Source organism: Saccostrea cucullata, unplaced genomic scaffold (assembly GCF_032062105.1).
Source record: "Saccostrea cucullata isolate Sc308-1 unplaced genomic scaffold, CSIRO_AGI_Scuc_v1 ctg5660, whole genome shotgun sequence".
Taxonomy (NCBI): Eukaryota; Metazoa; Mollusca; class Bivalvia; order Ostreida; family Ostreidae; genus Saccostrea; species Saccostrea cuccullata.
The window spans coordinates 38736-63014 of record NW_026938607.1 but is presented as its reverse complement, the minus strand read 5'-3'; the positions used below and the strand labels follow the sequence as shown (position 1 = coordinate 63014).

The 24279-nt window shown below is 31.8% G+C and overlaps 1 protein-coding gene and 1 long non-coding RNA gene across 2 annotated transcripts in view; both read left to right on the top strand.

Annotated features, from left to right (window-relative positions):
* LOC134250764 (uncharacterized) overlaps positions 1 to 24279 on the top strand; it is a 57505-nt gene that overhangs the window by 20936 nt on the left and 12290 nt on the right. The gene's annotated exons all lie outside the window — the stretch shown is intronic.
* LOC134250767 (uncharacterized) lies at positions 14929 to 16221 on the top strand. The gene is made up of 2 exons (XR_009988596.1): positions 14929 to 15016; positions 15489 to 16221. It is a non-coding gene; the product is annotated as an uncharacterized LOC134250767 (long non-coding RNA).

Sequence of the window (24279 nt, the reverse complement as noted above, 5' to 3'; positions counted from 1 at the left end):
GGTTTTATCTTTTTGAAAGATGATTTTAAAAGTAAGATAGGAAAACTAAAACATATTTAAGAAAAACAAATTCAATTCACCTCGAAAGTTTACCCTGCGTTTCTTTTTCCTTTCAGTATATAACCAAACATTACTTTTAAAAAAACTGATTTTTATTCTAATCGTTAACGAACAAATGTTTTACTCTTTATAAAGAGTCAATGTACGCTTGGTTTTGTTTATTATTCTAAGATTCAATAAGGTCGATGATTAATTCAACTTAAACAGAACACTTTTGTTTTTTTGATTTTAAACATTACGTAAGAATTAATATGAGACTTTCTCCTCTTCCAAATTTGTAAGAAAGTGATTGTGATAGTAAAATTAAAGCTTTATGCGTGTCTGTGTATAGAATTCCGACAATATCACTTTTACAACATCCCGGGAATAGATTTAAAGTTCCGATAAATTTATTATCTGCACCTCCTTGATATAATTAACTCTACATCAGAAGTTTTTGGAGATTTTAGTTTAAAAATTACAATCAATTTTATTGTGAAATTCTTTCAGAACGATTGCTGTCCCCTGTAATAACAACACCATATCCTTCTAACACGATTCATCCCATTGCCTTCTACGCCTATATGTCGAAATCTACACCAACAATAACTATACAGCATCCCTTGTCCTTTGATGTCGTGAAAACCAACTTTGGAAATAACTATCACTCCACCACGGGGGTATTCATGGTGCCAGAAAGCGGGGTTTATGTGTTCACTTGGACGATCAGAATTGGTAATGATAATTTTCACTCCACACAGTTGATGGTGAATACGGATGAACTGGGTATAATTTTCTCACAAGTTGCCTCGGGTACAATTGGTGGAACAGGTATTGTTGTGGCGCACGTCGATAAAGGAGACGACGTTTACCTGAGGACACCTGCTTCATGGAATAATGGGGTTATTTATAGTGACAATTCAGGAAGATCTTCATTTGCAGGGTGGAAACTGTTTTAAAAGTCATGTTAAATATCATTAGAAAATCAAAACCAATTAACTTTAGCAAAACCAATTTGTCATTATCATTCAATGTGACTTTTAGACTTTATCTATTCATAATTTGAACTTTTTTATGTATAAGACTTATAAAGAAGTTGTGGGTTTAACGCTATATTTAAGTTTTTTAACTTATAAATAGTAATGTTGAGCAATGATATTGCTTCCAAAATTGTGAAGTTCATGTTTTGTGGGTTAGGCAATCTGTTGTTTTAGTAGAAATCATTTTAAAGTGAAAATGCATCAATCTTTTCTCCTTGGCGTTTAGCAAGTAAAAAGGTGAATAAAGTTGCCATGTCTTCTATTTATCTTGTTGTAAAATCGATTTGCATTAAACACAGAAGAAATTCCCATTTGCAATTCACCTCTGATAAAAAAAAACATCTATGATGGTAGAATAATTGATAGGTCAATCGATTGATCGATTGAATTTATATTGTTTAACGTCCCTCTTGAGAATTTTTCACTCATATGGAGACGTCACCGTATGCCGGTGAAGGGTCTTCAAATTTAGACCTATACTCGGCACTCAAGGCCATTGAGCAGTGAAGGTTCTTTATCGTGCCAGCGCCTACCGTGACACGGGACCTACGTTTTTAAGGTCATATCCAAAAGACCCGTGGCTTTCACTTCTGATGCTGAGCGCTTGGCGAAGGAACAGTCGCTACCTATTTTTACGTCTTAGATTTGACGCGGCGCCGAGAACGAGAATCGAACCAGGGCCTCATGATCAAGATTGATTGATTAATTTATATTGTTTATAGGCGGCAATATTTCAGCCATATTTCGGCGTCATGATCAAGAAGCGAACGCTCTACCACTAGGCTACCGTGAACGGTGATATGTCAATTGAATAAAATGAATAAGACAAGAATTCAAAAATGTATGAAACAAAAATTATTTTCATAGATTTAGGTGGTCCGATACCGTACCTTAGTAAAAAATTGATGAATAAAAATGAGACAAAATACCTTTTTTCAATATGTATTCTTCCAACAGTCAATATGAGAGGGTTTGAATATACTAGAAGTGCACAAGCACTAAAGTTCCATTTGGTTGGTGATAGTAACAAATGGTATTGTATTAGCACCTGCAAGCAAATGAATAGGTTTACTATCTACTTTTAATGACATGTTACATGGTGCACTAACTACAAGACCTATTATCCCCCCCCAATCATCCAATTTGTTTTTCTTTTTGGTTAACATATTTTCATTTTTATTAGTTTTCCTAGATGTTGTACTTCTTTGAATCTGTCACCTTCATGGCGCATTGGTTAAGCGTCGGCTGAAGGGTAAAGAAATAAGGAGTCAGTCCTTACGTCTTGGGTTCGAATCCTACCGTTGGACGGGGGGCAGCTCATGTGATGAGATCGTATAAATTGAGGTCCCGTGTCGCAGTAGGTGCTGGCACAAAAATGTTCCTCCCTGCTCAATGACCCTGAGTGCCGAGCATAAAACAAAATTTTCAGCTCTCCACCGGCAAGTGGTGGCGCCTCCATTTGAATGAAAAATTCTCGAGAGGGACGTTAATCAACAGGCAATTAATCTATCAATCTTGTATAATATTACTTTAAACTCATTCGACTATAAGGTTTCAAGCCTCTAATTAAATATGAGTTTGACACAAATATATTAGTATTTTTTTTTTTATTGATTTCAAGCCGATAGTGTCTTTTCAAATTTAACTGTTTTTTTTTAATTTCCAAAGAATGATTTTAAAAAAAAACATTAAATAGTATGCGTTTTCGTTAACCTAACATAATAATTTTTAATAGATTTAAAGAAAAAATTGCATGTTAACAGTTTAGAATTTGAGAATTATTAAAAATAAAAATACATGAATTTTCAAATTATTATTCTTAAGGACGTGGTCAGTTTCAATTTCAATTTGTTAATGTTTTTTAATAAAAATTTCAATTTTTTTTCCCTGGTAAATAAATGTTATTGTTTTTCCTAAGTTTTAACATAAATTTAATTTGACATGATGTTACATGATTTGGTACATAGCCAAATAAAATATGATAACCCATAAGACTTCTTTATGTTCAATTTTGGATACTGAATTTTTAGAGGTTTGTACTCTGAGACATGTTGTGTGAAAATTAACCTTCAAATAAAAATCGTTTATTGGTGTTTTAGTTAATTTGAGTTATTCAAGGTATTCAAATTCAAAGTTCGGACCTACTTTAAGGATATCAGATCCTCAGCCAGGAAAGATAACTCAAAAAATCAATATTTAATTTGAAATGCATCAAAATGAAGCTTGAAAATGATTTTTTTCATGCAACAATTTTCATTTTAGTCATCTTTATAAGATTCAAGGTTTTTGGAAGTTTTAGAAAAGGTCTTATGAAAGTTTACATTTGTATCATATAAAAGGAAAAAAATTACAGTTTGTAGAAAAATAAGATTATCTTGAATCCATGCTTAGATATCAATAATTATTAGCATGATATGAAATACGCAGTTATGATAAGGCTGTCCGAAGGCTTAAAATGTCTTAAAAATATACATTTTATTTTGAGCTTGATTTTAATTTCAATATGTGATCCTTGTTTGAAATTGCAGTCAACTTGAGATAACAGTTTAATCAGGTATTATAATAAAGCATTTCTGTGATATCAGATGACTGTGTTGATCACGTGACGGACAATTTTGATACTCTTAAATGTTGCACAAAAATCACCTCGGCACGAATGCAAAACGAAAATATTGTGCAAAGTTTTTTACATAGATCAATTCATCGTTATCCCTGGTACATAAAAAGTTCATTTTTACTTCTTAAGAAAATATTTTACGATAAATTAAAATTACCAACGTAAAGAGGGGTATTTTCCACACTTTATCGCGATTTATACAACAACGGATAAACTACATACGATCCCCCAGCAAAATTCAGTTAGAAGACATACTTCTCTTTTAGATTCACGCAGAATATCTTCAATTTATCCTTGTCTTTCACTTGTGCCAGTCCAATACAAACACGGTTCATAAATTCTAACTCTGTCTACGGAAGTGAAAGGGACAAGCAAAAGGAATACAGACATTTAAAAACCAAATGTTAAACATTATAACAGCACACACAAGCTTGAAAAACAACCCTTACTCTCAAATTAAACACAAATCCCTATAATAAATCTACATGCCGTGTAATAATTATGACACTTTCCCCGTCATGTCAGCTCAAGTATGCAGTGACCTGACGTCATATTTTATTATGACGTCATATCTAGGTAGTTCAGAGAAGTTACTACAGTTTGAACAGTTTGATATTTTACGGGCAGCCTTATCCTAGCTGTGTACGAAGTTATTTGTGGTGTCTGGTGATGATAACAAAAGCCTTTTACACTATGTACTATAGAACATATGACGGAAATAGAAGACAAAAAAGACCAAATAATTATAAAAATCATGACAATTTCTCTGAATGCCTGAATACTTATCGTTTTTAAACTTAAAATATATTTGTTGATCAATTTGCAATTAGAAAATACATTGCAGAAATTCCAATTCGCTTTTTCTGCAAAAATATTGGAGGTTTGGCAATTTTCCCTATATAATATGATTAACTTTTAAATTAATCTTTAACTTTAAAGAAATACTGTGGATAAATTTACATAACTTTGTGGATTCAGAGATACTTTTATGGGCATTTTTGATTACTTAACTGCTAATTTTATAAACCTGAGGATCGGACTACCTTAATAGCGACAAAATACGCAGTCGACAACATATATTTTGTTTCGAACATGATATAAATGGGATGAAACAAATAGAGATAACAAACTTTATTCAAGATATTGCACTGTGATATAGTTAATGTTAATGTAAATAAAAATATTTAAGGTTCTTAATAACTCGCTGTTAATTGCATAAATTCGATCGATCAAACTTATCTAATAACCTTACGCTATGTCGGCATTTATCATATCCTTAAGATAGTCTTGTTTTTTCCCTATCAAATATAGTATTAAAATAACCTTGAAAGGTGTGTCATATAAATACATTTTTTATTTGAGATATTATCTACATGTTTAAGATAGAGATTTATGGTGCTTCGGTTTTGTTTTCAATAACTTCATCCACAAAAATAAGTCAACATTAAAAATGAACAAACACACAAAAAATATTGAGAGATAAGGAAGCGACTGAAAGAGACCTGTTTATCTTAGGAATGTAAAGTGGGTTTCGGTGAAGGGGCTAAATAACTACAAGGAACCTCAATTTATGTGGTCTCATCCGAAGGATCTGTTCTCTGTGTCACAGAGTTGAGACGAACCCGTGACGTAAGGATCAATTCTTACCGCGTGCTTCTAGGGTAAACGTTCTAGCCACTGCACCACGTAGATGAAATCGTATGAGGAGATACCAATAAAAATTCAAATTTCAATAACACTAGGGAAAAAACAGACAGGATTTCCTTTAACACTTTTAATTTTTTTTCAAGTGGATGTACAAACATGAGGAAGGAAGGAACCGTTCGTTATTTTTATGAATTACAGACATATATAGAAAATAAGTGTATATACCTCCTTCTCAATTAAATGAAGCACTGAAACAAAACTACATGGCTAGGAGTAATAACTGCCAAGTTGAAATAAGGAACAATCTGTCATATTGTCTTATTTGTAAAACATTCTCTTGTAGATACTCCCCCTCTCTCTATTATATAATTAAAATACATATCAGTTCATTAATAATAAAGCTATGACTATGGTATTGCTAGAGTATTGTTTCTCTTTGTCGTCAGTAGAAATAAAGTAAACTTTACTTTATTCACAGATTTTCTGAAAGTGTTAGTTTTGTATGTTTCATGTTCTCTGAATGCGATCATAAAATTGAAAGCCCCTGTCAGAGTAGGTGGAACCTCTTATTAAATGATAACAGTCATTAATGCCTGGTACAGGTCGATATTTGATTTTTTTAAATAACATGCCAAAACAACTACTCTTTAGAAATATGGAAGATGGGATCAGATAAAGAGAAAAAGTAAGCATCCTCTTTAACGAATATTTGCAAAAAGAAATTGAATTGCCTAAGCAATTGATGGTAAAAGTGTCAGTTAACATCCGATTCAAAGTATTCGCTTATTAATAAACGATGACATTATAACGACCGTAGGAATTGGTGAAATGCTCATTTACTATAAGTTTACCATATCCAAAGCAATCAAATAAGAATAAAAAGGTGAAAAATCAGTTTATTAGAATTCTGCTAAATAAGCTCAATATGTAGAGGTTCCACATTTTTTTAGAATGTTAAATGATAAATTGTCTCAATGTTTTGGCTTGAACATATAATACAAAGAGTATGCACTGATACCCGAGTAAAACCTATAGAATAACATCAACGGAACAAGTATATTTTGTATATACAGCCAGCTTTCCCATCCAACGAGCCCGGGCTCTAATTCTTTGTGAAATCTTTGCTGGTTATAAGAATTTAGAAACCAGTGAATAAGATTGGTCGACATTAGAATAATTCCCCCAGAGGAAATAATATTTGAAGATTTTCCCTTCGTGGGATAGCGCCTGACTTTGATTAAAAGGTGTGTTTGCAGAAAAGTATCAATCAGAAAAAATAAACGACTGCAAAGAAACATTTTTAGCGGAGTGGAGGGATTTGAAAAAGCGGTCACTAATCCAAACATGTAGTAAGTCACCATACCAGAGGAAGTTAGAATTAGGATATATTCATTGGTGGTCAATTTTGATTGTCTAGTAGAGTAGCTGAAGTTTTTGTTTAGATGGTAACTACATATATAAACAGTTAGAATACCACTGAACGTGCTCACACACTCGCCAATTTGGAGTAGGAGAATAAGACCATCACTATTCCAGTTGTATGCAAACACGAGCAATACAGTTGCAAAAAGTATTGGTAAATTGATAAAAACTCCACATATTGCTACACAGATATTTCGTCCCATTAGATGCAGTTTTCTTTCGTGAAGATCTAATGTATAATTTATGGTTTCTTTTAAATTTTGATTTCTTTGACTATTAAAGTCATTCGTTGCACTGTCAAATGGCAAACCCAAAAATGAAATAATAAAACTTGAACCAAGAATACAAAACTCCATTCTCATTGGTAATAAGATAGGTGATAATTGCTCTGCCAATCCATGTTGTATGCTGGATGTTCGAAAACAATAAGACTCATTGCTATATCTAGGAACAGTGTTGTTTGCAAGTTGAAATACAGAAATATTGCTAATAACTATATTAAACCAGATGACGAAGTTTGCCAAAAGAATAAAAATACTTGAAATGTTCACGAGGAAGTTTTTTATAATCGTTTTGCTTTGGTAATACGATATAAAACTCAACTCAATCAGAAGAAAAAGTAGTAGAATCGCATTACTCATCATTGAAAGAATCATTTCAGCTGTTCTTAAGGAAAACAAAACGATGCATTCTATATAAATAGCAGCATAGATGGAACCATGTACCATAACTGCTAGTCCAAATATCCAGAGGAAAATTATTCTAAGTTTCAGAGATGGATCCGCAAGTTTGTGTTGGATGTGTCCTTCGGTGGTGAGTCTTCTTCTGCAACCAGACACGATGAGAATAATCAGAGATATTAATCCAAGAGAAACAGATATCATCATTGCGACCCACGCCCTTGTTTTAGCTCTGTTTGAATACGCCTGTTCAACTGCATTGATTCCAATGATAACAAAAACACCAGACACAAGGTATGAGAACAATAAGATACTGGTAGTCTTTCCACCATTGTTGGATTCTGGTCGCTCTGAGAATGGACAAAGCGGTTGTATGATAATTCTACAGAGCTTTTTCAATAGCAATAAAACAGCCATAAATCTTCATTAATTGTCACCAGTCTAATAACATAGACTGCAAGATTAACAGGAAGTGTTTTGAAGCAGATAGCAATTGAAAATGGTCAAGAACCGGTAACTATTCAGAAAAAGGAAACATTTGGTCAATTACATAACACTAAGCGAGTCTTTATCTTCCCCAAACCTTTCAAATAAAATGTATTTGAGTGCATAATTCTTTTCTAAAATTTGAAATGGCATAAGGGTATTTTTTCCAAGAATAAAACATTGCTAAAACGCAATACCTCTATCAATTCATATTATGTTATTTTATATTAATATATAACTTGATTTTATCCTGTATTTACACCAAAGGGTAACTTTTCAAATAGAAATTTTCGAATAAAAATTCTCTGTTGGATTATGATAATAATAATAATAATAAATACTTTATTTAAAGAAGGTAACCTGGTTAGTGCATGCACTATTCTTCCCAAGGGCCTTCTATATATATATCAAATACAAAAAATATACAGAATACAATTCATCATATATAATAGTAATATGTTTAAGGAATAACAATCACAAGAATATGAATATCGTGTCCATGTATAGTTAATTAACAATCATAATACAATATACAATATCGAAACCTTATCGTGCTCAAACAATTTTGCGGCAGCTGATGATGTAATTTTATATATTACGCTTAAATGTTCGTAGAGATTGAGAGAGTCTAATGTGTTGGGGAAGTTTGTTCCATAGATGAACACCTGAATACTGAAAAGATGTCTTGAATAAGTTTGTACGAAATTTTGGCAATCTTAGATCATAATTACTTTCAGATCGAAGGTTATAAGAAGATGAAGAATGAAATTCAAATAAATTACAAAGATATTGGGGAGTCGTTCCACTGAAAATTTTGTAAAATAATATGATACATGTAGTGAAATGCATTGCGTTGCTTTTCTTGTTCCAATAAGGAAATAAAGATTATAATTTTACCACTGATCTTAAATACAGTATACAAAGGGTAATATATAACGTAACCCGACTTACAGGTATAAGCGATCCAGTGTGTTATTTGATTTGAAATGTCTATGTTTGAAACCGTTAACGGTAGCTCAGTCGGTAGATCGCTCGCTCCGTGATCGGGATGTCGTGAGTTCGTATTTTGGCCGCGACTGACCTAGTCGATAAAAAATGGGTAGAAATTGTTCCTTCGCCATGCGCTCGGCAATTTGAAGTGAAAGTTGCGGGTCCTTCGGATGAGACCTTAAAAACTGAGGTCCCGTGTCAGCCTCAGGCGCTGGAACGATAAAGATCCCTCATTGCTAAATGGCCCTGAGTGCCGATTAGAGGTCAAAATTTGAAGCCTCTCACCCGCATACGGTGACGTCTCCATATGAGTGAAAAATTTTCGAGAGGGACGGTAAACAATATACAATCAATCAATCTATGGTTGAAATATCTTTGCTTATAAAAAAAAAAACCCGATCTCATTCTTAAAAAACTAACATATTTTTCTAGAAGTATGTCAATTTTTTTTGTACAATGTGTGTAAACTAGAATACAATCACGTCGGATGTGACCGGTCACCAGGGGTGCTAAACAAGAATACAGTCACGTCGGGTGTAAACGGTAAACAGGGGTGCTAAACAAGAATACAATCACGTCGGGTGTGACCGGTCAACAGGGGTGCTTACTCTTCCTAGACACCTGACATCTGAGGGATTTCCTGAGGTCCATATTTAAGTGCTGTTCCCAGATTTGTTTATGTAGTTTGTTGATTTTTTTTTATCGACCACCTTTCCTTATTTTCACATTTTTAGAGAGAGTTCTTAAAGAGTTAATTGGAGTTTTCTACGGAAGCCCAATATTCCGAACGAAATTATCAAATCAAGAAAACGAAACTGAAACTAAAATACGGAATTTATAGGGCGTATTTGATTTAAACACGAACTGCAACTAGTCGGATTTCTAAATCAAACAGCTCGAACACGACGCGCGTGTTGCACAATTAGGTCACGAACATACTCTCCAATTTTCCAAGAGTGAACAAGAACAATGGCTGCCAACATTGATAAGGGAGGAAAGTGAGGCAAGGCAGATGTTTGGTTAAGATTTTGAAAATAAATTATCATTTTAATCTGTAAATCAGAATACTGGCTAATACTTCAGAAGAGGGGGAATGCAAAATATTGATTCACTCACAAATGTACCAATTTTTCTCACATTACATCTGTTATTCGTACATTTTAGACAGAAGAAAATAAACAATAGATATAGTCGTTTTCCCGAATATCGTAATTTTCCTTGCTTTCCAAATATTAATCAATGAAATATAAGCAAAATAATGTCCGAATATTTTCAATGCACTCGAGTTGTGTTCTTGCCGTTTGATTAAAAAGAGACTATGTTCGTTTGTGCGCATGCTCAATATCAACCCGTCTTAACACTAGAGTTGACAAATCAAATACCCCATAGATGTGCATGGTAAGGGTCAAAACCCATGAATCATTCCATAAAACACTGTTTTAACCACTATTGAAATAACGACCACTATTGAAATAATTATATCAAAGTGGTTCTGAGCGCATTTCAATAGCAAACATAGTTGGTAACCACTATTGAAATACAACCACTATTGAGATAATTATATCAAAAGTGGTTATGAGCGCATTTCAATAGCAAACATAGTTGGTAACCACTATTGAAATACAACCACTATTGAGATAATTATATCATTAGTGGTTGAGAGTGCATTTCAATAACAAACATAGGTAATAACCACTATTGAAATACGACCAGTATTGAAATAATTATTTCAATAGTGGTTGAGAGTGCATTTCAATAGCAAACATAGGTAATAACCACTTTTGCAATACGACCACTATTGAAATAAGTATTTCAAAAGTGGTTGAGAGTGCATTTCAATAGCAATCATAGGTAATAACCACTTCTGAAATACGACCACTATTGAAATAATTATTTTAATAGTGGGTGAGATTCATTTCAGTAACAAGCAAAGGTTGCAACCACTATTGAAATAATGTTCACTTTTGAAATAAAGATTAGAATATGGATAAAATTATTGATTTCAATAGTACATTGAACAATGTATCCAATATATTGAAATGTTTATTTCAAAAGTTGCGGACGCGTTGAAACTTTTAAGGTTACAAAAAGGAGGCGGAGCCTAATTTGTACGGGAAAACTTGACTATGACATCATAGACAATATACTTCATACAAGATTTCTTTAAAATACCACAAAATGAGTTTATCTGAGCACTAATTTAACCAGTTAGAAATCATCAAACTACATAAAAACTTACTACAGCGTGTTGTTTTGTTGTTAGTAAAATCTCACATAACAAGTTATAAACAAGTCATTGATCGCAATACAATTGTGAATATGACGTCATTTCTTACAACATGACGTAGTTTGTATGCAGTGAGAGACAGATCAAGTAATATTTTCTTAACAAAATATGTATTCTCTAATTTAATAAAATATTATTTACAGATATTTTATGGGCCAATAACTTGAATTTAATGTCTTTTTCACTATTTCATTAATATTTTTTTCTGTACATAATACGTATTTAATTGACACTGTCGTATATTTGTATGCATGTATATCAGAGGGTAATGTTGGGGTCTTAATAAATCGATCTAGTGCAAGGGCATACACTCTGTAGATCAATGTAAGCTTTCACATTTCAACTATAGAACTATTAAGGTATCTAAAAAGTGCTGCGATCCAGATGAAATCTTAAAAACAATTTAATTATATCAATATTTCATGCCGCTGACCAGCAAAAAATATATATAGCATTCTGTCATACAAGTATAATTTTAACAATGAAATTGCAGAATTTAGACAGGATCGCAGCACTTTTTGGAAACTACAATGCGTGTTGAAAATATTTATATACTAAACTTAGAAATTTAACTTGGTTATTTTTGCACTAGTGATTTTTATATGTACCACCAATACTTCAAGTCAATGTGCTAAAATCGCGTGACAGCCGCAACACGTGACTAGTCTAAATATAAAATATAATGGTTCTCGATATGTAGTTATTAATCATAATTACAATTATCCGATATAAATAAACTACTAAAAATAATCGCCATCCCGATTTCGAATACATTTTTAAATACAAAATTTAGTCCATATTTCCATTGCGCACCTTAACTGTACTGCGATAGTGGTAGTATTGTAATAGTTGTTGAAACCTATGGTTACCATATTGAAATGCACTCTCAGCCATTATTGAATAATTATTTCAGTAGAGCTGGTATTTCATTAGTGGTTAAAACCTATGGTTATATAAATTATTTTATTTAAATGCAGTCTCACCCACTGTTGAAAAAAATATTTACTAACTATGTTTGTTATTGAAATGCACTCTCAACCACTATTGATACAATTATTTCAATAGTGGTCGTATTACAATAGTGGTAACTAACTATGTTTGCTATTGAAATGCACTCTCAACCACTATTGATATAATTTATTTCAATAGAGGTCGTTATTTCAATAGTGGTTGCAACAAAGCACACCTGTCTTATATACCTGATTTTGTTTGTACATTAAAATAAGTGTGATATTCGCATTTATACTCAGATATTCCCAAATCGATGACATAACCAGTTGGAGTATACAATCAAAATACATGAATAGGTCACCTTTGTTTATCTTATACAGTGGTAGGCTAAAATCTATATTTTTATCTTACATAAACATGATTAAAGTGAACTTGGAACAATCTGATGAACTGGCTAGAAATTCGACGACATGATAACATGAGGCCTCTAAACCCTGAGCTCAGATCTTATTGTCAGCAAACAATGAATCTGGGCGTGAAAAATCAAAATGATTATGCTAATGAATTGAACAAATATTTTAGATATGCATGTGTATTAAGATTCCGCTGTTTACAACTACTGAACTTTATAACATTTAGGGAATTCCCATTCTTATGATACATCATTTTTGAATCATCACGCAGTACTAAAATGCTGTAAAATAAAAAAAAAATACCTATCGGATTTTGTGGGTTTGTTTGACATTATCAAAAAATGTTTAACTCTTTACAACTTACTGGATTGTTTTGAAACATATACTTAATGTTCACGTCATAAAAATATATCTTTACAATTTCCCCGCAAGCACTTTATAGAATGGTACAAATTTCTCTAAAATTTAGCATAAATAATATTATAACGTAATATTTCAATAAGAAAATAACTTTAATTTAAGGACGACAGACCTAATTCGAAATTTAGCGCTACTGCGCAGGAAGTCGCGCATCTGCCTTGAATCAGATTGACGTAATTATGTATTGCTAAAGATGATTGATATATATTTTTTAATGTTTACAAAGAGTTTCATACCTTTACTCTCAATTCAAAAATATTTTACACAATTCGATTCACATTCATTTGTTGATTTTATAAGTAAATGATTATTTTACGACATTTGCCATAAGCGCATGGCGAGTAAATAAAAACGTGTTGTGATGTTGTTGACTTTCCTGACTCGCCGGTTAGGCTGGCTTTGTTCATTTGAAGCTTCGTTATTCATTAATAAATGGAGTGTAGCAAGTAAAACATCGTCATAAACTATGGCCAAATGTACGACCCCCTGTCTCTCATTATCGATACGATTCTAAAGCAGATTCTGGACAGTGGCCTGAGACAATAAATTTATGTTGATGATTCTCATGGAGATGATTTGTAAGGAAAGATCTTTTTCTGAATAATGTCTGTTACGTTGCCTTTTCGTGCTAAAGATGAACTAAACATGCATGATGCTAAATGAACCTGTGAACATAATATAGTTTGTAAATGAAGGAGAAAACAAGAGTCCGGAATGCCAGGACCTAACAGCTGCCAAAGCTTGAAATTTCTGATGTGATATCAACACTAGTCAGTATTTCATTTGGAACAGGTAACCATATTTAGATTTTTTGTTTTAGGCTAAATGTTGCATTTATTCATTATGTTTTATTATTATTGTTGAATATATTTCTTTTAATGCATCTTTAGGTCTATGTAAAAATGTTAAAGATTTTGGATGGAATTGCAATAGGTTGTAAATGTTAAGCAAAATACCTTATTAGAGTAGCCGAGTTAATTTATAAGCATACTTAATTCTCAAAGAATATTCAACCAAGCTTAAATATAAAGCCATGAAGATAAACCTGGCTATTTACCTGCTTAGAGATGAATCAAGTAAAGTACTAGCAATGTTGAAACAGGCTGATCACTTTATTTTTAAATATATGTATTTTGTGCTAGCTTCATTCAATCATTGATAAAGTTTTCCTATATAGCAATGAAATTAAACTAGCAAACTTCTTTAAAGATTTCACATGTGTGTTGTTGGTAATTCCCCTGTGTTACCAACACGTAATCATTAGAATCAAGTATGGTAGTATGCTATCTTATACGTCATATACCGTATAATCCATATTAACCGCCCCTGCCCCTATAAGCGCCCCCTGAGGTCTTTTTTAATTGTCAGGAAATAAGGGCCCTCTGTAAAGTGAATAAAATCAACAAGAATCGTATCAAAATATTGAAGAAAGTGAAAATTAATTATTATACTTATCTATTATCCAATATTTCAATGGTAATGAATAATTTAGCATAATTTGGGTGGATTATCTTCACTTTAAGTAAAGACATTATTTTATTGGTTCCTTGTATTTAATTTTTTTTTCAAAAGATTTCTTAAAGTTAAAATATGACATTGAATATCATAAACAGAGTACCCCAAAAAACGCCCCCGTTTTACAATTTTCTAAGCGCCCGGGCTGTTAATAGGGATTATACAGTATTTGAACCCTTGAATCATTTGTTTTCATGCAAAAAGTTGTTGAATTATTAGTTGTGAATCATTCATAATTGTTTCTATAAAAAAAGATAATAAAAGATTGCCTTCATCTTTTACAGTACATGCACTCGCGGCTTTAAAGAATTAACAACTCAAAACTGAATCACACTGATAATACTATTTTATACAAATTTAAGATGCATGTACATGTATGTAGAACACAATACTCAAATGTATTTTGCATTTCAAATTTAATTTTTTTTTACCACAGAAAAAATCTGCAATTTGAGATACTTGTACTGAGGAAATACCTGCTGTTGAAGAAAAACCCAAGACTTGTTTAGGTATGTTTTTGAAGTCTTTTAAAATGAAAACTTCACTCCTTTTAAAAGTCATTCTCCTATTCCTTTGTACACTGACAATGCTGATTAATCATATGCTTTATTAGGGTGTGAATATTAATTTATATTTTGAGTCTTTCAGTTTATTCATATATTTTTATGCGCCCCAATCGATAGATTCGGAGCATATATTGTTCTTGTCCTGTTTGTCCGTTTCTTTATCTGTTTGTCTGTCTGTTGTCAACTTTAACCTTAGCCATAAATTTTAACAGATAGAGACTTCATATTTGGTATGCATACTCCACTTATTAAGTTTTCAAAAGACACCAGGGTAAATGACCCTTAGTTTGACCTTGACTGTGACCCTTAAGCTAAAAATAGCTTTTCAAAATGCATAAAATTGTGTACACTTGATATAAATTGATTGAATGTTATTTATTTATCTGAATATCACATAGTTTTTTGTGTATTTCAGGTAGAAACAACAATACGCCGATAGTTCAAATTGCTGCATCTATTGGAGCACCCATCGTCGTCAGGAATTTTTCTTGAATTTCCAGCATTTCCAAAAATGCACCTTGCAGGCATGGATTGATTGTTGTAGCTTAACACATGTTACAAGATTATTTAACCCTGATGAGAAATCACAAGATGCAGTGAATGACACTTGGGAGCAATGAGAAGTGAGGGTTCTTTAGTGTGCCAATGTCTGCTGTTCCAACCTTTACTCTCTCAACCAAAAGACCTCCAACTTTACAGCACCAGAATATATGATTAGCCACTGAGAAAATTTTTACAAACTTTTCATGTGTAACAATATTGCAAGTTTATAGTGTTGTTCTACATGTAAACAGCATGTACATCATTTTTTAGACATACAGATGTGATGAAATAATTAGGAACTCTAGTTAGTGTACGGTTAGTTTTACCCCACATGTATATATGTTATATCTCATAAAAAAAACTAGTTAAAAAATCAAAGTTTGTATATTAGGTAACAGGTAATACATGTAAATATTTAAAATGACTGAGTGAAATCATTATAAACAAACATATACAAGTAAAATATTTTTGTATATTAAATTTCATCAATACATGTATTTGATACCGAATGGTACTGTTTGATACTCCATAGTTAAATCTGTTATATCTGTCAACATTTTGTCCTGAAATGTGAAATACTTTATTAATAAAGTATTTTACCTGTGTGTTAAATTCTTATACTTTTACAATTACAGTAGCCTAGATTCAGAGTAAAATAACACAGGTGCATTATTGTCAAATTTTGTGAAAACATTCCCAATTGACAAATTGATAGATACATGTATTTCAGCTCAAGGGGGGGGGGGGGTTAAGGTGGGACACAATAGGGGATCAAAGTTTTACCTAGAAATACCAAAAAACAAGATGTGTTTGTGAAACACTGATGCCCCCGTATGGCAACATAGCAAAGATTAAGCTTTTCTTAAATGCAAATTTAATTAATTGGTACCAAGAGTAGGGTATTCTCACTGGAAAACAATTGTGAAATTTGAAAGTAAGCCAATGTTAAAGTTTTTTTAATAAGTACAAAAATCTCCAAGGTCAAGGTCAAAAGGTCAATGTAATTAGTATCAAATGAAAGGTCTTGCCACATAGAATACTTACATGTATGTAGAGCATGAAAGCCCTAGTCCTAACCGTTCAGAAGTTATGGCCAACGTTCAATTTTTTAAAAAGTAGGTCAAACTCCAAGGTCAAAGGGTCAAAGTTCTTGTTATTAAATGAAAGGTCATGTCATAAGGATCAAATATGTAAAATATGAAAGCACTAGCCCTAACTCTTTAAAAGTTACGGTCACGGTTTGCTTTTTTAAAGGTAGGTCAATCTCCAAGGTCAAGGTCAAAGGGTCAAAGTTCTTGGTATCCGTTAAAGGGCCTTTTCACAAGGATTACATGTATGAAGTATGAAAGCTATATCCCTTACCGTTCAAAAGTTGTGGCCAAGGTTAAAGTTTTTTCATAAGTATGGAAATCTACAAGGTCAAAGGGTCAAGGTTGTGAGTATCCAATGAAAGGTCCTTCAACAAACATTACATTTGTGAAGTATAAATCTCCTGGTGTCTACTGTTCAAAAGATATACATGTAACCAAAGTAAAAGTTTTTTCATGTAAAAGTGGGTCAAACTCCAAGGTCAAGGTCAAATGGTCAAACTTGGTGGTACCCAAAGAAAGGTCTTGACACAAGGATACACATATGAAATATGAAAATCATAGCTCCACTAAATCAAAAGTTATGGGCAAGGTTAAAGTTTTTGCGGACAGAGAAACAGCTAGACAGACGGACGGACACGACAAAAGCTATAAACCCCTGAAACTTCGTTTACGGGGGCATAAAAATCTTTTTTTTTTTATTACCCCAGTACATGTATATGTGTGTGTCCTTATAGCCAAGGTTGGGGAGCCTTGGAATCTATAAGTTAATTTAACAAAGTAGTTTTACATTAATGTAACATGAGGTTATTTTTACATACATATATACATCTTTCATACTCCATTCATTCAGCTGCGTGCATATGCATATATCATTATATGAGAAAAACTCAGATAACAAAAGTATAGAATTCATTGTTTTGTAACATATAATGCTGTAGGGGAAATATACTTAGGTATCTGTGTTATTACCTATGGAGAGCCATGCCCATCTTCTATTAAAATTGTCTAGTTCACAATTTTTTGTATAAATGAATTTTTCACATTTGTAATAATACAATATTTCAGATTTAATTCCCATTAGGGATGGTAGTTCTTTTTTACTCCTTTTTCTATAAATATGTCTTTTTGCTATACATATTATCACATTAAAAATGTTGAAGTATTTGTAATATTTACCAAGTAAAACATCAGTTTTATTCAATGTGATATCTAAATGAAATTCTTCTTTTATCCATGTTAATATGTTGTCCCATATTTCACTAACATAATTGCATTCCCAAAATAAATGGCCCAAGGTTTCAACATTACAATTACAAAATGTACAAAGTTCTGAGTCTGTAATTCCAATTTTATACAGAAATGTGTTGGTTGCAAGAATTCTATGTACAATTCTATAGTGAAACCACCTCATCTGGACATCTTCGGTTATTTTAAAAAACAAAATATTATGCTTTTTCCACCATATATCATTTACATTCAAGTCGAGTTCATTTTCCCATTTCAATTCCCATTTTGGTTTTTTCCATTTCTGGTCAATAAAGATATCATAAAAATCTCTTGAACCTTGCTCATGTTTCTTAATTTTTTGTAAAAATTCTGGATAATAAGGCATATTTTGAGCAATATATTCTATGTTATAACATAAATGTAACTTTTTTATGCATTCTATTATTCCTAAAAATTGTGTAAAAGGAGGTTTTAAACCATATTGTTGACAAAAATGTTCATAATTCATCATTGTACCGTCACTATTAAAAAAATCTAATAAACGATGCACACCTTTGACAAACCATTGTTTGTAATAGACATATTTGTTATTAATACATATAGCATCATTAAACCACACAGGGCTAAGAATCGAGTTTTGACAGTCAGTATATTTCCTTAGCTCAAAAAATGCCAAAAAAACATCTCTCCAAAACAGGTTTTTACATACTTTTGACAAGTTATTTAGTATTTGTCTTCCAAAAAGCACAATATTTGCTACATTTGGCAGAGTACTTACAAGCAAATCTTTCCAACTTGACAGACATTTATCATTTAAAAGTCTACGAATCCATGTAATTTTTAGGCTTTTACAGAAAGAATCAAGACATATCATTCTTAAACCTCCCTTTTCATAACTTTGAATAATATCCTTTTTTGCTATTCTTGGAGTTTTATAATTCCATATATAGTCATAAAAAATTGTTTCGATTTCCTTTATCTTTTCCCTAGGAGGATTTGGAAGACTAATTAATAAATGTGTGATCTTTGGAAGGATCAAAGTTTTAATTACAGTAATACGCCCTGCTGTAGATAACATTCTTCTAGACCATGACCTAATTAGTGATTGCATTTCATTAATTTTTGGATTAAAATTCAACTCGTACATATCTCTACTATCCAAATTCACACAGTATGTAATACCTAGAACTGTAAATGGGTATTGGGACCATTGAAGATTTTCAATATCTGTAAGAATTTCATTTGTTTCATTTGATAAGGATCCTATTTTCACACATTTAGTTTTTTCATAATTTGGTTTTAATCCTGAGTATTTTGCATACTCATCTACTAGTGACAATGCTGACTTTAGTGAATCCTTGGTACCTTTTAATAATAATACAGTGTCATCTGCATATTGCAATAGTTTATATTCTTTATCATTTACAACTATTCCTTTGATTGATACACTATTTCTTATCATTATGCCCATTATCTCTGCACAAAGAAGAAAAAGGTATGGAGAAATAGGGTCACCCTGTCTGCATTCCCTACCAATGTTAAAGAATTCTGAGAAAAAGCCATTTTGAATAACACATAATTTTGCCTCTTTAAATAAGGTTCTTATAGCATTCTGAAATTTTTCACCATAGTTAAAGAAGGTTAAAACTTTGAAAATAAATTTCCAAGAGACTGAATCAAATGCCTTTTCGAAATTAAGCAACAGTATCATTCCTGGTGTATTATTTTCATTACAATATTGAATGATGTCGTAAAGTAATCTAGAATTTTCTCCTATATATCTTCCTGCTAAAAATCCTTTGTGATTTTCATGGATAATTTCAATTAAAATGGGTTTCATTCGATTAGCTAATACACTGGATAAGAGCTTATATGATTTATTTAGAAGTGAAATTGGCCTCCAGTTTTTGAGGTATTCTCGTGGTTTATGTCCTTTAGGTAAAATTGAAATAATTCCTTGAGTTTGAGATTTTGAAAGCTTACCCGAGGCAAGACTACATTTAAAAGAGTTAAATACATAGGACCCAATATCTGACCAAAAGAATTTAAAAAATTCTGCAGTGAATCCATCTGTTCCTGGTGATTTGTCATTTTTGAATGGTTTTAATGCTTCAAATATTTCCTGCTTAGTTATTTCTAATTCCAATTGATTTTTCATACCGTTTGAGACTTTTTTAACATCCTTATTATGTATTAAGAATATGATCTTTGTTTCCATACAATGTCTTGTAAAAAGTTTTTATCTCTTCCAGAATTTTATCTTGTTTATTAACCTCTATACCTTGTTCATTTACAGGTTTAAAAATGTTTTATTAATATAGTTTCTTTTTTCAAGCGCAGCAAAATATTTAGTAGGTTTTTCTCCTTTTTCAATCCATTTACAATGACTTCTTATAAGTAGTCCTTTTAATTCATATTTCCTTATTTCTTCCAATTCTGTCTGAAGTTCATTTAATAAATCTGAATATAACTGTGTTGTACAAATATCAAACATTTCTTGTAATATTTTTATTTGCACGCTGAGGTCTTTTTTCTTATTTTTTCTTTCCCTTACTTTATAAGATGAATAATAGATAGTTAGACTTCTTATTTTCATTAACAGTACATCTAAAAATAAGTCCTTGGGAATATGTAATTATGCATCAGGTCCTGGAGTATAAGGGGGCATTGTATATTCTGCTACTGTATCATATATAAGTTGTTTGATTTTTTTAAATATATTCTTTGTCCCTTAATAAAGAATTATTAAATTTCCAAAAACCTCTACCTCGTTGAAAATCATTAATTCTAAATTCAATACTTACTATTGAATGATCGGTTCTATACCCTGGAATGATCTTAACATTTTCCAAAATTGACAATAATTCTTCAGATATAAGAAAAAAGTCTAGCCTTGCTTGTTTGATAGGGTTTCTACGGCTCCAGGTGAATTTTTTTACTATTGGGTTTTTTACTCTCCAAGGGTCCACAAGATTAAATTTATCTTTTAGGTTTTGTATTTCTACCCTATTTTTAGGATTATTTTCCTTAACATAATTATGACAGTCTAACTGAAAATTTTGAACTATATTCCAGTCTCCACACATAATAATAAATTAATTACCATATTCCTCTACTTTATTACCAATCTCTGAGTAGAACTGTGGATCATCTCTGTTTGGACCATATAAGTTAACCAAAGTAATATTAAATCTATTATCCACCGTCATATTAGTAATAAGGAAATTTCCATTCATGTCAGACTTCACCGTAGAAATTTTAACTTCTACATTATTATTCATAAGAGTTAATGTTCCTCTAGCATCTGTTTTTCCTGCACTCATCATAATATCATGGCCCCACTGGGCATAAACTGAACTTTTTTCATTCTCTGTACAATGGGTGTCTTGAAGACAGTATATTGAGGATTTTAAATTTCTAAGATAGCTAAAAACATCTTTTCTTTTTTTACTATCGTTTAAACCCCTACAGTTTACAGAAGTTATGCTAAAAAGTGACATTTGATTTCAAGGTAAGATAGCCGGAAGTCGGGGCATAAAAATCTTAAGGTAGTAATAGTTGTACTGATTCAAATGGGGGCCCCAGGGGTAGGGCTGGACCATAATGTGTGAGGGGGTGTCAAATGAATGAATTAAAAAAAATTATCTGCTCAATAACAGCAAAGCCAGTTGTTATATTGATATGGAAGCATCATCAGGTTGTTTAAAATTCAAGCCCCCCCCCCCCTCCAATGTAAACTCTCAATACTGAAGTGATTATTGCTGTTTTTCTCTCTAGCCAGTGTGCTAAGGGGAGCAATGTAGCCCATGAGCCTTTTGTTTTTCTGTACTATTTTCGTAATGAATGCATCAGTATTTGACTATTTGATCATATACAGTAAACCACGCAGATAACGAAAAATCAAAAACACCTATCTTGAAACAGTCCCTTATACTTAAACTTTAATATCTATGCTTATTCTTAATTTGACAAACACTGTATCAGGTTCAAGTATTTTAGTTAATTACAGGTATGCTAAGAAAATATTAACTTTTGAAATAATCAGGCTTTCAGATATTGATTCCCATGGTAAGTGGGTCACAAAAATCGTACTTTGAGACAATCCCTAGAGTATTATACGCATTTATTTCACATAAATCCTACTTTATCACTATCCCTAGAGTTTTAAACAACTTAAAATTATTATTTTTATTTAGTGTAAAAGTAAATTGAAGAATAAGGAAATAAAGCGACACAATTTATTTTGCCAAGGTATTTTCAATGAAAATTTCCCCCCAAAATATACCATTCACCAGAGTTTGACACACCTCCTTAAAAAATCTAGACCGATGACCTATTTATTTTTTGGATTATTTGCTACTAAATTATCTTGTTAACATTGTATCTTAATATGAATAAAAATTCTATTGCAGAATTTTTTTAATCATCACTTTTATACCACAAACTCGCATTTTCCCATTACTTCCTATAGTAATCATCGATTTTCGTTGCCTACTTTTGAAACGCTCCCTATTAAAAATCTATATCGATGACCATATATTTTTTTCATCGATTTTAACTCATAAAAAGTCACTTTAACTCATATTAAAATTTGAGTAAATTTTCTATTGTAGAAATGAATTAGGTCTGTCGTCGTTAAGCAAGTATAGAATAGAAGAAATTTGGCAATAAACTGAAGATTAAATGATTTTTAAAGTGTGTGAACATGTGTGATTTCTTTTATTATTCTTTTATAGGAATTTTCCCAAGGATAAGACCAATTTTCAAGTAAATTTCAATATTCGCTTAAGCATGTCGCATTGGTCTATATCACCCGAACTCCCTACTTTTCTTGCGAAGTCTACCCTAAAAATCACACCCTCGTCTCATAATTCAACTGTTCGTGCAATTCTTATTGAAATACACAGAATTCAAATCTCAGTAAGAGTCGTACAAGTTATCGCCCGTGACATCTCGTATTAAGCGTCATACTTTGCTACCCGCCTCCAATTTCTTGCGATGCTTGAATTTGTCTTGGATTACGAAAACTCGTAATATAGTCTCTTACATCTGCTATATTACGCGTATTCGTAATTTAACTACATTACGAAAAGTTGTAATAAAAGTTTTATATTACGATAACTTGTAATATCACGCATTTTCGTAATCTTACGTTTTTTCATAATATTACGTATTTTCGTATTGGACTGGACTGTGATATGAGTGAACAAACAATGCACACACTTGCATAACAAATCCCACAAAGGATTCAAATATTCAAATTATTTTGTTTCAACAGCCTTTAAGTAAGATTTAAGAGTACAAAGATAGGACACTAGGTTTAGTTCGGGAGGAAGTTAGTAATACGAGACGCAAGATCTTGACCTTCGAACGATTCATTAGATCTTTTTCGAAAGTCATTAATTTTATTTAAGTAGAAACAGATATCCTCGCTATGTTCAAGATTACAGGCTCGATTAGGGTATGCGTCAGAGCAAAAAATTCCTGTAAACAAAATTAAACTAAATTAAAATTCAACTCGTACATATCTCTACTATCCAAATTCACACAGTATGTAATACCTAGAACTGTAAATGGGTATTGGGACCATTGAAGATTTTCAATATCTGTAAGAATTTCATTTGTTTCATTTGATAAGGATCCTATTTTCACACATTTAGTTTTTTCATAATTTGGTTTTAATCCTGAGTATTTTGCATACTCATCTACTAGTGACAATGCTGACTTTAGTGAATCCTTGGTACCTTTTAATAATAATACAGTGTCATCTGCATATTGCAATAGTTTATATTCTTTATCATTTACAACTATTCCTTTGATTGATACACTATTTCTTATCATTATGCCCATTATCTCTGCACAAAGAAGAAAAAGGTATGGAGAAATAGGGTCACCCTGTCTGCATTCCCTACCAATGTTAAAGAATTCTGAGAAAAAGCCATTTTGAATAACACATAATTTTGCCTCTTTAAACAAGGTTCTTATAGCATTCTGAAATTTTTCACCAAAGTTAAAGAAGGTTAGAACTTTGAAAATAAATTTCCAAGAGACTGAGTCAAATGCCTTTTCAAAATCAAGCAACAGTATCATTCCTGGTATATTATTTTCATTACAATATTGAATGATGTCGTAAAGTAATCTAGAATTTTCTCCTATATATATCTTCCTGCTAAAAATCCTTTGTGATTTTCATGGATAATTTCAATTAAAATGGGTTTCATTCGATTAGCTAATACACTGGATAAGAGCTTATATGATGTATTTAGAAGTGAAATTGGCCTCCAGTTTTTGAGGTATTTTCGTGGTTTATGTCCTTTAGGTAAAATTGAAATAATTCCTTGAGTT